Genomic DNA, 6620 nt, shown 5'->3' with positions numbered 1-6620 from the left:
TAATATCAGAAAAATGAATCTAATAACAAACTAGAATTATTTGTAAAGACTAATTCAACAATTTAGATTTGACAGTAAGTTCACTCATTTTCAACAGAATTGTGTTGCTTGGTCTTCGAGCTTTTTTGGTTGCGACGTTTCGTTGAGTAGCTACTTGCGGTTTGAGAGGGTATTTTTTTATGGCACCGCAAAAGCATTGACTCGATGTCATTTTTGAATCGGATGCACTCAACAGGGTTTATCTATATCCAAACCATCCTCATTAGCAGCAGAAGCATCTATCGTATCTTTTATCAACACCCACTGCACCGAGGCATCCAATTGGAAAGAAAGTTTTTGTCGAAGAACTGCGAATCAGGTTGCACACTCATTGGCATCTCATTGTTACTATCTTAATTGATTCACAAGAGTTCAGGGATTTTTGCCCTTTATCTTTTACTTCTTGTAATGATTGGGAATTTCTGTTGGACAAATGAAATCATATATTTTCCACTGACATTTTGAATCTGACCGAACTCCCCCATTTCCACTTCTTACCTATTTGCTTCTACTTCATTGTTCCTCGAGCGATTCAGCAATCCAGAAATATACCTTTTGGCTGATTTCACTGCAAGAAAATCGCATTACAACAAAATTATTCGTGTTGAGAAAACCCAAGGTAACATCAAGAAAGATGATCAAAGATCAAGAACCAAACGGGATGCAGAGTTTCAGTCTTCCGTTCACACTTATATATTCAATTCCCTGTATAGCGATACGGTCACATGAAGATTAGAAAATAATTATGTAAATATGTGATTTATATAAACTGAAATGGTTATCTGAAATATAACTCTCACTAATATGAACTGAACTAAACAAGAGAGAAACACTCACTCTCTATTGTCCCAATTCTCAAACGAGAATTCACTAAAAAATATTTCCTAACTGACTCCCAGTTCCCACTCCCCATTTATTTATTCTCCTGACCCCTCCTTCCCATGTGACATAACAACTCTCACTTCCTGTCTTTCTGGGCCTTGTGCCTCCTGGTGTAAACTTTATATATGGGCCGGTTGCTTTGGCCCATGGGTGGACCTGAATAATCTGCTATAACCTCCCGTTCTCTAACAAATAGCGGGAAATAATGTCAATAATTTAAATAGATAATTATTTGTTAAGTAATGTGTGAATGCTACAGTTCATCACCTTGAGTACTGATTGATGGACGTGCTGTGGACATATTTAAGCAACTGGGATCTAATAACTACGATCAATATTCCTGACTGACAAGGATGAAGGGTAGGCAACCATCCATTTTCAGGGAAAAAATGCATCACGAAAAATGCATTTCACACTCAACATTCTTAATGGCACTCTAGAAGTTTGATTGGAAAAAGTATGGCATGGAAGATTTGTCACAAGGAAATCCATAAAGGCCGATGTAATGAACATGCACCACTTGATCAGGAAATTAAAATCTCATTTGAGATCTTATAAAATAAGATATCAAGAAGAGTGATAATTGTATCAGAAGTCAAAAAGAAAAGCTAGAGCCAAATATTTAGTCCTTGACGAGTCTCTAAGCCTCGCTAATTACACCTTACTTTCAAGCGTAGCAGATGTGGGATCATAAGGATAATCTTAATGTATACTGAAGTCTCTAAACCTTGAAGACAATTCTAATGCCACCACCCACCATTCCATATCAAGATTATGAAAAATATTTATTACAACAATTCAAGAGACCTTACAAAGGAAAACTTTGTTGATTTCTTTGAGAATGCATCCCATCGAGTTTATATGGAAAAACGTTATAAAACAAACAGATGTACATAAACAATGTTTTTTTAGGGTATGGGGCAAAGAGTACCGTTTGGGAATTCTTTGTTTCTTCTCCATTAGATTTCAATGTGATCTGCGTCTCTCCGGGCTGCAAGTCATTCAAGCACCCAGAGATGTGAAGTTCATATGGAGATGTATCAACAAGGGGGAGCTCTAAGTCTATCCCATGTTACGCCATCCTCTAGTGCACTTGCTCTTCTTCCATGGGGAGGATATCTGTCAGCATAAAAATCATCAAAAATATCAGCAGCAAAAATTAAGGACCCTAAATTCATTGTCTGAAAATGTTTCATGAAACCCAACAAATTCTAGAAATACATCAGCAATAGTAAAGTCATTGAGAATGTGTATCTCTGCCAAGATTATTTGTTCTGCACATAAACATGAAGCTACCACTATCTTACTAATACATGCCCGAACAAGTGCGAAAATCGCCCTTAACTCGAAATACTTCACATCAATACATAATTTTTCTAGAAATCTAAATTTTGCCGCTTGCCAACAATCCACCCCCTCAAAGTACATGTATATCAAGGTCCAAGTTGAAATCCAATAAATCATGTTCATTTACCTGGCCGAGAAAGTATCAGTTTGCCGATCATAACTAAGCTCGGTATCATAACAAGAAAAAACAAGACAACATGACCATTCTGCACATTAAACAAACACTTCAATACAACCTAAAATCATGTGCTCAAGAAGCTCATCCGAGCCGAAGAATCAGTTTTAAGGGAAAAGGATATTTAAACATTCACTACCTCTCGGTTATAGACCTGAGCAGGAAACCAAAACTTTCCAGATTCAAGAGCAATATACCAAGACATGATAGAATCAACTTGAGCTAAATTTTTCTTCTTGCTGACATTGCTTGCACTGGGTCTAATCAATGCCAGATGCCACAAATGAGTGAGATATCCCATTAAACCATCCTTCTGCTTCCCTTGATTGAAAATGACTGAACCTTTTCTTGAAGCAATATGCCACTGTCATTCCCTATATGCAGCAGGGCCAACAATTTAAGTCCACTTGTTTTTCATGTTATTTTCCCAAAGATGACCACTCATGCATCTTTCGCTCAAGTAAGAACACACACATGCCATTTTACGAAGCCCCTCAGGTGGACGCTGTTCAAGAATGCATTCCAATACAAGGCCAGGCAAATCCAGCAACTGACATGTCAGATTTCATGTCAAAACTTCGGCTTTCGAGAGAAAATTCTTCTTCCTGAGGGGCATTCTTGAAGAGAAAAGTAAGAATAAGATGTTTTTTATTGACTTGGTGATGGGGAATAAAGGAAGATCTTTCCAAAACCAGAGAGAAAGCAATCTCATATCACAAGCCGAAGGGAGAAGCGGTTTGAGGGCAAGAGACTGGCTGAGGAGGATGAAGGATAAGCAACAAGTGATCAATAAGAAAAGCATTTGACAGGGGATAACAGATTCCAGTTAGGAGATGACAGATTCCAGTTAGGAAATATATATTTATGATGATAAATGATATACTAAGGGAGTGATTAAAAAATTTAGGCACCAATAATGGAAAAGTAATCAGCCTAATAATAAAGTATTAAGTAAAGAACAATTCTGTCTTTCTCTCCAACATCACCGAATTCTGTCTTTATTAGCTACAACGAAGCCCACACAACACCATATCGTGGGCCTCGTGGAAATTACTAGTAGAGGATTATACGTAGACACATATCAAGATTAACTTGTTGGAAGCTAACAAAAATCTCGACTTGATCGCTTACAAAAATGTCAAATGAAAAAGACAATTAATGTGGAAAAAACACAACATTTGCCTGATAAAATTAGAAATAAATTACAAATTTTATCCGAAAGATCTCAAGTGAGATTCTGACCTTAACTCAAACCAAATAAATAGCTGAGCCCATAAACAAAGAGACTTCCCTTTATCACAAATTCATGGAAATCATCGAAATAGGCGACAAAATTAAGGTCTCGATAATGGAAATAACATGGGTAGAACCAGAAACTCGAATTGTTACCATAAATACAAAAAGAAAAAGACTTTTTGCAATCAAATAAGCAAGAAAAATCACTCATTCTGACATTTTGAATCTGACCGAACTCCCCCGTTTTCACTTCTTACCTATTTTCTTCTACTTCAACTGTTCCTCTAGCGATGCAGCAATCCAGAAATATACATCTTGGCTGAGTTCATTCCAAGAAAATCGGCTCATAACAAAATTTTTTGTGTCGAGAAAATCCAAGGTAACATCAAGAAAGATTATCAAAGATAACCAAACGGGATGCAGAGTTTCAGTATTCCGTTCACATTTAGTATATTCAAGTCCTAGATAGCAGGAAATCATGTTAATAATTTAAATATTTAATTATTTGATGAGTAAAGTGTGAATGCTACAGGTCATCACCTTGAGTACTGATTAATGGGCATGCTGCGCACATATTTCAGCAACTGTGATCTAATAACGACGACAAGATATGCATATATGATAGCTTAAAGTGGGAAACTAAAACTTATCGTCAAGCACAAAACCTCGTCGCAACATTTCATCATGGAATTTAAAAGCTTCCTTCAAATTATCCTGAGAAACATAATTGTTTATTAACAATGTGTATGATGATCTATCAAGGTCAATGCCACTATAAATCATCTTTCTGCATATTTTTTCAGCTTCTTGCACTCTACCTAGCCTGCAAAACCCGTCGAGAATAGAATTATATGTTATTACGTTAGGAACCAGACCTTCGGTTTCCATTCGATTCACCAAGGAAAAAGCTGTGTCGACATTCTCATCTTTCATGAATCCATGAATGAGAGTGTTATATGTGACGCGATTGGGAAAAACTTCTTTCAATTCGATTTTCAACAAGAAATCATAGGCCTTTTCTAGATCACCATATATGCAATAGCCTTTGATGAGAGAATTGCAAATCACAAGATTTGGCTGAATACCATTGTACTCAACCATTTCATTCCACAATCTGAAGACATCAGACAGAAAACCATCGTTACAAAATCCATTTATAAGTGTACCATATGTAATATCGTTGGGATGTAGACTTTTAGAAATCATATCGTCCTTCAACTCCATGGCTCTTTCCATTTCACTTGTCCTACAAAATCCATCGATCAAGGTATTGCATGTGACCACATTAGGCTTCAGATTTCTCCGAAGCATGTGTCCAAACAAGGTTATAGCTTTATCCATTTTGTCGGGCCTTGCAATAACCATTTATAAGAGTAGTATACGTGCAAAAATCAGGATATACACCCCTTTCAATCATTTCGTTTAAAAGTTTATCTGCCTCGCCAAGCATCTTTTCTTTACACAAGCCATTCAAGATAGTGTTGTAAGTCACCACATCCATGTGGCAACCCTGTTTCACCATCTCATTGCGTGCCTTTATAGCTTCTAAGATAGCGCCATGTCTGCAAAATCCACCAATAAGAATGGTATAAACAATAGTATCAGGTATCACACCTTTGGATTGCATAGTGTCATAATAAGCTGCCATCTAATCAAGATTCCCAGTTATTGAAAACAAACCAATAATCAAACTATAACTAATCAAATCTGTTACAACACGCAAATGCAACATTTCTTCAATAATACCCTCAGCTTCCTCTGTATCATCTTTTTTACAACATTCAACTAGCAGTCCATTATATGTGGAAGTATCGGGATACAACCCAAAATGGACCATCTCATTTAAAACTTTCTTGTCTCTCTCATACTGCCCATTTTTACACAAGCCATTGATATTCAAATTATAAGTCAACAAACATGGTTTCAAACCCTTATCCTCCAACAACCTCATCAACTCGAAGCCTTTTTTTGTGCCCCCTTCTCTAAAATATGCATTAATCATGTTATTGTGGGTGACGATATCTGCATGGATCCCTCTTTCTTCCATTTCCATCAAAAAATTGTTCACCTTTTCCATTTTCCCATATTTACATAACACATTTACCATGATATTAAGGGTATACACATTCAGATCCTGTCTTTTTTTTCTTTCACAATCTCTTCATACACTTCTATAGCAAAATCAACCCACCCGATCTTACCAAGTCCTCCAAGAAGACTATTACAAGCATTTATAGATACGTGAACATTTCGATATCTCAACAAACGAATCGCCTCTACGGCATCCCTCAACTTCTTATCTTGTACATAAGTCTTAACTAACAAATCAAAAACATATAAATTTGACCCATAATGTTTACAAGCCTCAACTAAAGAATCTACAATTTCATTTCTTGAAGCCCCACTTCTCCTAACCATTCGGAGAACCAAAGCCTGTGCATCTGATATTCTTTTACTTTTAACTAACACATGAACTGCAACACTAAAGGAACTGGATGAATGCTTGAAGTTTGGGTGATTTACAACGACTAAATCAATAAATTTCTGACCTATTTTAAAATTGTTAAAACATATGTATAGAATTTGAGTATATATAGACGGGTTTAACTGAAAAAACAAATGGTTATTTACGGACCCATCTTTCTTAAGAGCCCACAAAATATTTTCCACTATGAAGGAATCTGAAGTGAGAGCTTGTGAATCGGATAAATAGCCACTCATGTTTCGAACACAAATTGAGCGCCTTAATTTGGAGAATCGCTTGTGATAACAGATGAATATATGTCTGCTCCCCATTATCAAATAGTACTGAACCCCTTAAAAATGACAGATTGAGTTCACATCTTATAAAAAGAACGCTCTTTTTCCATTAATGAAAACTTTCTAACCCAACATTGATTGCTATATATATGCGGCGGTTCCTGATCATGAGAGGCACCCA

At 36.4% G+C, this 6620-nt stretch overlaps 2 pseudogenes; both read right to left on the bottom strand.

Moving 5' to 3' along the window:
• Window positions 1-228: 228 nt before the first annotated feature.
• On the bottom strand, window positions 229-3458 carry LOC140877288 (F-box protein At2g32560-like; annotated as a pseudogene).
• An 860-nt stretch (window positions 3459-4318) lies between these two features.
• On the bottom strand, window positions 4319-6400 carry LOC140877287 (uncharacterized; annotated as a pseudogene).
• Between the last annotated feature and the right edge of the window lie 220 nt (window positions 6401-6620).

The sequence above is a fragment of the Henckelia pumila genome, chromosome 2 (assembly GCF_033568475.1).
Source record: "Henckelia pumila isolate YLH828 chromosome 2, ASM3356847v2, whole genome shotgun sequence".
NCBI lineage: Eukaryota > Viridiplantae > Streptophyta > Magnoliopsida > Lamiales > Gesneriaceae > Henckelia > Henckelia pumila.
This window is presented reverse-complemented; position numbering and strand designations above follow the sequence as displayed.